Raw genomic sequence first — 11,521 nt, 5'->3', positions numbered from 1 at the left:
TCTCAAGTTGTTTTGTCTAAACTTTCGAGATAACTTGGTCTTACATACGTTGCTTTGCTTGTAGTGACTCATATTCTGACTTTGTATATCTTTGGCTAAACAATTAGCTTGTTAACTGGAAATTCTTCCTCGTCGACGATTATCAAGTGTGATTCAAATCACTCTCTCTCAAAAAAAATGGACACTATTTTTGTAAAAATATGTGTGTCACAGTAAAAATAATAAAATAAAATTATACAGTATAGGGTGTAAATTTTTCATTTTTAATTCAGCCTATTTATTCTAAAACCTAACCCTAGTATCTCCTTATATATTAAACATAATGATATTTGACTCTAACACTCATGACTCTCTCTTGTCTAACAAACTGTATCAAAAGAAAGGCAATTAATTTTAATTTTATATTTTCAAAACTTCTCTTGATTTTTTTTCACAAAATTTCATGCTCCTTAGTGTTGAGAGATTCCCTCACAATTCAAGGTAATACTGAGAATAGTGAGAAAAATTATGTAGTCTATTTGTTGTCAGAAAGAGAATTCAAGTTCAGATCTTGATTATACTCTGCTACAAATAGGAATCAAGGGCTAGAGATCTAAACAGAAGGAGTCATATATTCCGCTGCAACCATAGTAAAGTTTTCTATAACACGTGTATTTATTTTGTTATTTCAGGAATTCACATTATACATGAATAGTAAATAAGATCCTAGTAAAACAAGTTTCCAACATCATGAACTCCTGTTTATGTTATTAGTTTCTTTGATTTACTCGTTAAAGTTTCATAGAGAAGATGATTCTTACAACTTCTGTTTTGGGAATCTAATAATATGGATGACTGGGAACATGATCTACAATCATAGAATCTTGACTTTCTTAATGGATTGACTGTAGGTTCCCTTTAAATGTTAATTTTGGAACTTAAAAGTTTTGCACAAATTGAGATTGGATCTAAATTATACTTTCACTAGTGAACTAATAGTACTAAAATATAAAGAAGTAATTAGAAGCGTAAAATAGTAATTTGACCAAAATTAATTACGAACCGACACAAGGAGCGCTCATCATTGGAATTGATTACATTAATAAATACTGTAATAAAACTCAGTAAATATAATTCTATACTTACTAAAAGTTCAAATGATAAATATTTATTTCATTTTCAATTTAAAAAGTAGTTATAGATACTTTTGTTGGTTGAAATATTCTCTCAAGGTAGTTGAGAGATTTCCTCTCAAGTGGTTGGGAGATTCCCTCAAGTAGTTGGGAGATTCCCTCAATTGGTTATAGGAAATAAATATCTATAACTAATTTAGTTATATTTTTTTATTCAAATAATTAATTAATATGATTTAATAAATAATTTACATTTAAATAAGGGGCTTTTTCATTTTTATACTTCAAAACAGTTTTTTTTTTTTGTATTTTTTTGTATTTTTACGAAATTCTACATAGAAACCCCTATTGTAACTAGCGCTGCAACCTGAATTGCAACAAAAAATCGTATAGAAACCTCTATTCTAACTAGCGCTGCAACCACTTTAGAAATTAAAATTGTAAATTTGAAAAAAAAAAGTTAAAAAAAATAGTATATGGGGTAGTTCCCCTTTAAATAATTAATTTGATAAAAACCTTTATTACTTTTAATTTAAATATACCATATAAACTAAAAACTGATACGTATTATCTTTGGTAAGCTTAAGGATTAATTTAATTAATCTTTTCTCTCCATCAGCACTATAGAATAGTTCTTGCTCATTTGTTGAGAATTTAACAAGAACTTTATATACATTTTATCCTACTAGCCCACACTAGTCCTTGTATGTGGTGAAAGATCTGGAAGACTACCGTGTGAGTATTTCGAGATCAACTAATGATACAACATACGAAAAGACTCGAGGATACCCTGATAGACTTCAAAAAGTAAATTATCTTTTTTGTTTATTCTTTTTTTTTAGATATAATACATATACATATAGTGATCCAGAAGATATGGTACGATGATAATCAAAAACTTTTATTCCGTCGTGTACCTGATGTAGTACTATAAAATCAACACAATCTTAGAACAAATATTGAATTTAAGGTCAATGTCGACACTGCTTTCTTTGAGGATGGGAGGAAATATGGAATTGGGATAGTAGCCTGTGATGAGAGAGGCTTTCAGATTGACAGTTGTACCAACTCTTACAATGTTTCTGTTACTCCATAACTAGCTAAAGCTATGGGGTTCTTAGGGCGCTCAATTGGATAAGAAATATTCATGGCAAAATGTGGTACTAGAAACCGATTGTCTGACTGTGATTCAAGCTTTGAAGAGTTCTGTTACGATGATCTCTTTCTTTGGTGAGGTTATTAATGATTGTAAGTTTTTACTTATTGCTTTGAGAAATATTTCTATGTTTTTATTAAGCGATCAAATAATATAGTGGCTCATAATTTTACTCGAGATTTTATGTATACTTTGGTTGTCGCTTCTGATGGGAGGATGTTCCAACTAATTTGCTACCTTGCTTGATAGGTGAGATTGATGGTTAATAAAATTTGCATTTTCCATTCAAAAAGAAAAAAAAAAAAAAGAACAAATGGCAACTAAAATCCTAAAACATGACATAACATAGGAAGGTAGATCTTGAACAATAGCTTTAAGAAGCACTTCCTTTCTAGTTTTAGGAAAAGCTCTATTATTCCAAGTGTTCAAATGAGTTTTGACCCATTGACTGTACCACAAAACTACCCTATTTTGTGCTCTTGGCTTCTACATCAACGACCTTTCAGTTTTGACAGATAAGTATTTCAAGTCTTTATATTTATGAATTGTTTTATATTATAATATGGATTTTTTACTATATCTTTATTTTATTTTAGTTATTTTTTAATTAAATTATGTAGTAATAGAGTTTTATTTATCGTCAATTTTGTGGAGGGCCTACAACTATAGAGACTTTGTCGAGTAAGTTTAATTCAAGGATTGTCTCTTCTAATACCTGTTGTTGCTTGGTGTTGTTTGTTTTTTCAGCTATCAACAAAGAAAAGGTGTTTAAATGAGCTGTGGGTGCTGTTTGAGGATGTTATAGCTTTATCGTCTAAATTTCCGGGGTCCCATGTGGCTTGCGATAAGAAATTCTGCTGCTCATGGTTTCTCAAAGCATGTCCTTCGGTTAGACGATGAGCTATCCTAGTTCGAGGAGGTGCCGCCGCTGATTATGGATTACCGCTTTGTTAATCATGTGTGATTTTGATCACCGCGTCAAAAAAAAAAAAAAGAGTTTTGACCCTATACTTAGAAACTAGAAAGAAGATCTTTTAGTTCTGTCAAAACAATTAGGCAGACTTAAATAATTGCTAACAAAAGGCTTGTTTTTTAATCCTAGACACTAAAGAAGGAATACTAAGATGCCTATTTAGCAGAGACATGAATTTGCCTTTGGTTTTCATGAAATTTTAGAGCTTGTTCTTAGAAAACGTTTTTACGAGGTGATTCAAATGGTCTAAGTTTCCCACGAGGTTTAATATATCTTACTTGACAATACCTCCAAATATTATTAGAGGATCGTATATTAATATATCTTTCTCATGAAATTTTCTTACTCGGTCTTGAAACGCAGTTGACTAAGGTGTAAGTGTATTAATAGAAATGGGTCCTAGGCAATCACTCCTTTTGACTAGATTCATGTTCCACCATTATAGCCTTGTCTTCATGCCATGTTTACTAGTTTTGAATAGACCATAGATATCGTTTTCTTGTCAATTATTTCTTTTATTCACTCTTTTGAATTTGAGTAGAATTTAAAAATAGAATTTGAGCAGTTCTCCTCTCCGATCTTCGTGATAGCCTCTCTCTTTCTTCTTCTCCTTTTGCGTCTCGAACGTCGAACGATGAACGGAAAATGGCGGCCAAGCTCCACAGATTTGAGTTCTCCATCATCCAAAACCCCAGTCATCGACTCGTCGTCTCTCCACCTCGGTCGTCTTCTCTCTGACTCATCTTCAATCCACCTTTCTCCTCGACGATCGAGATCCCAGGAAACCAAGGTTAGATCGATATGTGTATTTTCTTTTTTCTCTGTTCTGTTTCTCTCTCTCTCTCTCTCTCTCTCTCTCTCTCTCTCTCTCTCTCTCTCTCTCTGTAGGGTTCTCGGCGTCCGTGGTCCCAGTTCGTGATCGACGGCGTTTGAAGCTCATCCGTGGTTCCAGTTCGTGGTCACCGACATTGAAGCTCTATGGATCTCGGAGTAAATCTAAAAAAAAAAATTAGGCTTTTTTAGTTTAATTTTTTCTGGATATTGTAGTTAGTAGATATAGTTGCTGGGCCTTTAAATCCAAACTCATCTGAAGATTTTTTCCATGCCCAAATTCTCAAATTTTTTTATTAACCCTCTCAATTTCATAGTCATACATATAAATATATATATTGACAATTTTTCTTAGAAATGCTATTTATGATTATGAACAGGTGATAGTGGTAATAATTAATCTGAAGAGCAAAGTATGGTTACAATAGTGGTTGTGATTGTGATATGTCTATTGGTTTTGGCCTTCGGATGGAAACAGGGAGCAACTAAGTTGGACCATACCAAACGAGATTTTCTAATTAGAGACTCGATCATCCCAACAAGCTTATGATACATATGTAGTTTAATCATGGTTAGAAAAAATGATTACTTACAAGTACCACATTTTTTGTGTCCTCTCTCTTCTTATTACTCCTACCTCTCACAATACTTCAACCTTCCTATTTCTTCATCTTTATTCGTGATCGCATCCCCAGTACTTACTTCTCCATCGTTTTGATCCTCCAACAAACTATCACGGTAAATATCTCGCTGGTTTTCTTTTTTTCTTTTTTGTAGACTGAATTCATTCCATTTTATATAGCCGTATTTCGATATTATGTGAATTGTGATAGTGTTTTAGTTGGTGTATATACTGTTGGATATAATCTGTGTGATTCGTGAAAGAATTGGTTATATTAAGGACCAGTGATCACGATTTTGAAGCAACTTTTCTGTAGTTTAATACCTCTTGATCAGATTCATTGTTCAAGTTACCTTAAGAGTTTTCTATTTCAATTTTCTTTGTCTATCGTTTGTTGCTGTAAATGAGTTCAATGTTTTTCTTTCTTTTGTTTCACAACTCTTTTTTATTCTTTCTTTTTTCAATGTTTTCTTTTTTTGTTATAGGTTTGTTTTATATTGATTTTGTTCTATTTTGCGCCATTATTTATGGCTTTGGCGCCTTACAAGGCTTTGGCGCCTTACAAGGCTTTAGCACCTATTATATGGTTGGGCCCCTAAGTATTTAGGGTAGTTTGTTTATATTTTCACGTTTTTCGGTATTGAATGTATAAGAAAATTTTGACACATTAATATTTTAAAGTTAATAAGTTATGCACTATACAGATTTATTAGTCGGAATAAAAGGATTATTTTGGTTAAGGTATGTTTTAAAGAATATTTTTAACTGAAATAATGTTTAAGAGCGTTTACTTTAATCGCTAATTCCTATTAGCTATCTTTTGGTTTATATTTTTTTAGGAATTTTCAACATAAAAGGAAAGTGTTTAGAATTTTAGTATTGAGATTCTAATATTATAATTAATTAAGTAAATTGAAGAATAAGAATCTTGAGGATCTTGTAATAAAGGGAGGTGGAAACACTAATGGTCTAATGAGAATATATTGGTTCAGATATATTTGGGAAGTCAAATTATTATAAAAATTTGGTTTGTTGTCAATATTTTGGGAATGTACCAAAATTATTATATTTATTTGTATTTTTAAAGAATTTCTGGATGAGTGGTATTAGTTTTTTGATGGAAGAAATGGAAGTACAAATTTGATGGATGAGCTGCGCCATTGTTTATGGATTTGGTGCCTTTTAAGGTTTTAACGTATGATTTATGGCTGGTCCCTAATTATTTAGGGTAATTGGTTAAAATTACAAGATATCATGAATTGTAAAAATATTATAAAATTTAATAGCTAACAATTATGATATATAATTATGAGATTATTGCCTTATTAGTTTATTATAGATAACATAATATTAATTTGGTAATAAATTATAAATGTGGGATTTTGTAATAAATTAGAGGTAGGGACATTAATTGTGAATTGAGTATACTTTGTTTTATTTTATTTTTTATTTTTGGGAAGATATTGAAATAAATGGGAAGTAAATGCTAATGAAGATTGAGATTATTGCCTTATTAGTTGTATAGGAAGATACTAACATGAATAGTTTTATAATAATTTAAATGGTATAATAATTAGGAGGTTATTTATTTAAATAATAAATAAAGAAGCATTATGTCATAATACCGAATTGGATTAATTAATATTAATTTAATATTATTAATTAAATGTATGATGAAGTGGTATAAGAAAAATGGTACTTTTGAATGTAAAAAGTGCAATCTTAAATTTTAAGGATATTAATACAATTTTAGTTTAATTTAGCTTGAATAAAGATTATAGATACCATGTTTTACGCTATAAATAAAATAATAAATAATTTGACTTACTTAAGAATTTTGACATGTTTTATTCTATAAATAAGTAATATTTTTAAGAGATAAAATGAAATAATTAGTATATAATATTTTGAATATTTAAGGAATAATGGATATTAAAAGGAAAATTTTATTTATGTTTGATTTTAAAAGAGTAAGAGTAAGATATAGGGATCCTATGAAGGTTATGAAGTAGAATGCTATAATTTAGTTGTTACTAGCCAAAGGGTAATCCCTTTGGCTAGTTCTAGTATTTTATAGGGAGATCTAGTTGCTTAGTCTTGGTGGTTGGTTGATTCTCTTCAATTTGAATAGTTTTCTAATTAAAGTTTTATGTTTTTTTTTTTGATATTATTTTTTCAGGTGGAACTTCAGTATTTATTGAGTTAGGAGCGTTGTTTGAAGATGTTATAGCTTTATTGTCTAAATTTCCGGGGGCAGTTTTGTCCCATGGGGCTCGCTCTAAGATTTTAGCGGCTCATGGTTGGCAAAGCATGCTCTGCGGTTAGACGATGAGCTATCCTGGTTCGAGGAGATTCCAGCGCCGGTGGCGGACATGGGCGTCGTAAATTTATGAGTGATTTAAATCACTTTGTCAAAAAAAAAAAAAAAAATAGTGTGCATTTTTTTCTTTTGAAAGTAACTTCCCATTGGATGTCATCTGTAATAGGGTCAAAGTTTATTCAGATTATATATCATTTATAGCTGTAGAGACTAGAGAGTTGAGATGGACACTACTAGTGTGATTTCAAACACATTGAATAGAATAGAGAAGTAACACAAAGTAAATTTGGATAGAGAAAGCCTATAGTTATAACTTGTGTTCAAAGTACAGTGTGTAAGACTAAAATAAGGTATGGGAGAACACATTCTTCTTCTTCTTCACCCAACAGACCACATGGAGGGGTCTGTATCACCACAAAATAAGTGGGCCCTCCCTCCCCACATAAATAAAAACATAATATTGGCTCTTTTTTAAATTCGATTTATTTTCTTCCCCTCTTTTCGTGGATCTTGTTCCTTGAAATAATAGTAACCAAAATTTGTCCATAAAATATCTTAGTAGATATATACTACTATCAAAATAGTCTTTAACTTCCCCTATTTTAGTTGATTAAAAAAAATGAAGCTAAAGCATTCAAGGAGTGTGTTTTATTAGTTTTGGTTTCTTGCTCGTTGAAATTTAAAATTTATTTGCAATTATATTATAAAAACTAGAAAATAAATCACGCTTGGCGTGCGATTGTATTTTGTTTAGTAATCATTAACTGTTTATCGAGTTTTTCAGCAACTAAATATTTTTTGAACTTAAGAAAATAATAATAGAGTAAATAGTGAAATAACAAATAAGAGATTTTTACGTGGTTCAAGCATTAACTATCCTTAGTTCACGAATCCATTTTATTAGGCTCTTTCGTCGGTAATTGTTTATACAAATAAAGATACAATGGACTAAAACTCCTTTTCACCATGTTCCTTTTGAAGAAGAGGATGCTTAGTAGGAATATTCTGGAGTTAATAGTAGGGTTACAGACATGTGTTTGTCATGGGATGATGAAGAATGGATCTTCCATGTGAAAGAGAAGGTCATCCCTCCCTTGTGCTTTTTATGGGGTATTTATACGCCAGCTTGTTTGCATGGGCTGCCTTGGATGGGTCATCGTTGGGGAAAAATCCCACCATCAAATTGGTAGGTGGCATATTTCTCATGTGGCATTTAAGTGCATCAGATTGTACAACTCGAGCTTCGGATGCGTGTCACTTCAGGGTTTCTCCTTTTTGAATTTCCTCTAACCCTAGCCGTTGGTTTGTTTCGTCAGGTACACTAGGACACGCATGTTTGTACAATGGCGTGTTGTGGGAAACAACCTTTGACCTTGTACCTGAGGAGAGCCTGGTCCCTAGGTCCGTAGTCTGACACGTATGGGTGAGGCTTCATCGGGCTAAAGGCATAGCCCGATTTGTTGTGTCTCAGAATGCCTTGACCTTACTATAGAGAATCCATACGGCTCGCGGGAACAAATGGCTTCAGCTCTTGGAATGGAGTGAGACTTTAGTTCACGGATGCCCTTCGCATGGCCAGCAGTCTGAGAACTCCCCTTCACAGAGACTCTTCCCACGAGATGAGGGCCTTTGTTTTCCCGGAGCATCAATTGAGGGAGTTGGGCAGCTGATGACTCCTTGAACATCTTTAATTAAAATTCACGTATCATGCTAACAAAAATGCAAATAACATTAACTCATAACAGTAAATCAAATTTCAAATTTTTTAATATTTTTGATATAATTTATTTTAATAATAAGAATAATTGTTCTATTTTTTATTTAAAAAATAAATTAATATAGTAGAAAAATTCATCATGCCATTTCTTATTTAAAAATAAAAGTAAACAAAGAGATATTATCAAATGTTATAATTAAAACAAAAAAAAAAAATCAAACAGTGAAGAATCCTCATATAAAATAGAGATCTAAAATGATAATTAATAAATATATAGAAAACTTATCATATAATTTCAAAATCGTTGTCATCATCATATCTCATTTATTGTTGTTACTATATTCAAACTCGTTGTCCTTACTATATCTCACTTGTAGTTGCCACTGCATTAAAAATTGATGTCATCACCGTATCTCACTTGTAGTTACCACTATCACTGCAATTAGGTTTGCTCTCTACATAAAATAAATCAAATAATGAGTTACCTATTATAGAAGAAAACCATTATGTCAATCACCTTATGTCTCAATCATTATGAGTTAATTACTATGCAATGAGCTAAGCAGAAAATAGATAAGAGTATTTGTAGTAATTTTAAAGTATCAAATCATCATCTTATGTCTCAACTTTATAAATATATATATATATATATTTATATATATATAGGTGAGTATTCAATGGTTATAATAAAAATATAACCATGATGGTTACATTTTTTTATAACCTGTTATAACAGGTCACTAATAGGTAAATTTCTATTTTTAGACTTAAATAAATTATATTTTAATTAAAGTATTTAATAAAACCTTTTTAGAAATTAATATTTATAATTTTTTTTTATTTTAAGAAAATAAATCAAATCAGGTTAGTATCAAGTTGCAGGTAATTTATTAGTAATTTTTTAAATTAATCATAACTGTCTAATAATGATCCAACGACTAAAAATAAATGTAACCATCATCGTTACATATTTAATGTAACCATCATGGTTACATATTTAATGTAATCATCATGGTTACATATTTAATGTAACCATTGGAACCTTCTCCATATATATATATATATATATATTTCAAATTATATATGAGAAAAAAATATATGTTTTTGATTTATGATAATTGAGTAATTAAGATGTAATAAGATTTTAATTGATATTTTTTATACAGTATTTCTTAATAATATGAGTAACTAGTCAAATTTTATATTCTTTTTCTATAAGATTAAAAAAATATTGTAGAGTTCATATTTCTCAATTATATTTTGAATTTAATAATTTGTTACAAATTTGTGTTTTTTTTTTCTTTTAAATAATTCTAATAAACTTAATACCACCTACAGTAATAGCTATAATTACGTATATAAAATTAAATGATCATAATTTAAGGATATTATATTAAGTTAAATTGCAGTATAAATATCTAAAAGTTTGAAAATTTTAATTTGTAATTATTTTTTCATGTAGTTTGAAAGTTTGATGTTGTTTTCTTATTACTTTCATGTAGTTTTTTTGCTGTTTTCTCGTATTTTTATAAAATACTGTAAAAATATAAAAAAAAAAAATTGAACATAAAAATATAAAATTTTTACAAAAATTAATGTCTTATATATGTAATTATCCCTTTTTTAGTGTATAATATCATTCATTTGTTTTATAAATTTAAATAACCACAATTTAATATACTATATCAAGTTGAATTTATATTTGATAACCATCTAAAATTTAAAAAAATTAGTTTCTAATTATTATTATAGTGTGTAATATTTTATATATTTTTTTTTTTGTTTATTTTTAGTTAGTACGTTTATCTATATTTTACTTAATTTTCTCTTGTTTAATATTTTATTAATTGATTAATTAATTAAGAAAAATATTTCAGTACAATTCAAAAAAATCATTCCTATTTTTTTTTTCAAGTCATTAAATTCTTTAATTAATTCTATTATTTAAATATCCCTAATCTATTATAACAAATATCTCTTAAAAATATCTTTTAAAAAAATATCTCTTAAAAACGTCTATAATAATAATTATTAATATATATATTTGGGTGACTATTCAATGGTTATATTTTTATTGTAACCATGATGGTTATATTTTTGTTGACCTGTAATAACAGGTTACCAACATGTCAAAATTCTTTTCTTAAAAATTAAATTAACTATAATTTATTAGCCCAAGATATATTTTCAAGAGGGGGTGAATTGAAAATTTAAACTAATTTCAGAAATTTAAAAACTCCAAAGACTATTTATGAAAATATTCAATTTAATGCAATCACATAGATACACACTAGTATAAGAAAATAATAAACTTGAAATGTAAGGAGTTTAGGGATAGAAATTACAAACTCTTACTTCTTACAAGGTTCGGTGGAACTAAGCCAACTACGTCCTTGGTCTTCAAAGCTATAGAATTAGTTTTGAGTTCAACTATTGAGCCAAATTAACGGGCTTGACTAACCCTTACAACTAGGAAATTTTTTGTTGGAAATTATTTTACCAGGATCTTAGATCTACTCACAAGTATGTTTATTAACATCCTAAATAAGAACTTTCTAAAACGATAAATTAAACACATATAAAGTTTAAGAAACCTTACATTGGGTGCAGCGGAATATAATGACTCCTTCCGTTCAGATATCTAGCCCTTGATTCCTTTCTGTAGCAGAGCATTATCAATATCTGAACCTGGATCTCTTTCTCTGAATCTTTGATGCTGAAACTCCTTTGCTGATGATCTTTCTTCACGATCTTCCTCACTATGATTGAGGTATTGCTTGATGTGTGTGG

General features: G+C 29.5%; 1 long non-coding RNA gene across 2 annotated transcripts; it reads left to right on the top strand.

The window, feature by feature from the left end:
* Nucleotides 1–3,806: 3,806 nt before the first annotated feature.
* LOC133035681 (uncharacterized) lies at nt 3,807–7,099 on the top strand. Of its 2 annotated transcripts, XR_009686823.1 has the most exons (3): nt 3,807–4,031; nt 4,130–4,810; nt 6,874–7,099. It is a non-coding gene; the product is annotated as an uncharacterized LOC133035681 (long non-coding RNA). The 2 variants fall into 2 exon arrangements; XR_009686822.1 differs by lacking the exon at nt 6,874–7,099 and having other exon boundaries at nt 4,130–5,117.
* Nucleotides 7,100–11,521: the final 4,422 nt, after the last annotated feature.

The sequence above is a fragment of the Cannabis sativa genome, chromosome 3, assembly GCF_029168945.1.
Source record: "Cannabis sativa cultivar Pink pepper isolate KNU-18-1 chromosome 3, ASM2916894v1, whole genome shotgun sequence".
Taxonomy (NCBI): domain Eukaryota; kingdom Viridiplantae; phylum Streptophyta; class Magnoliopsida; order Rosales; family Cannabaceae; genus Cannabis; species Cannabis sativa.
This window is presented reverse-complemented; position numbering and strand designations above follow the sequence as displayed.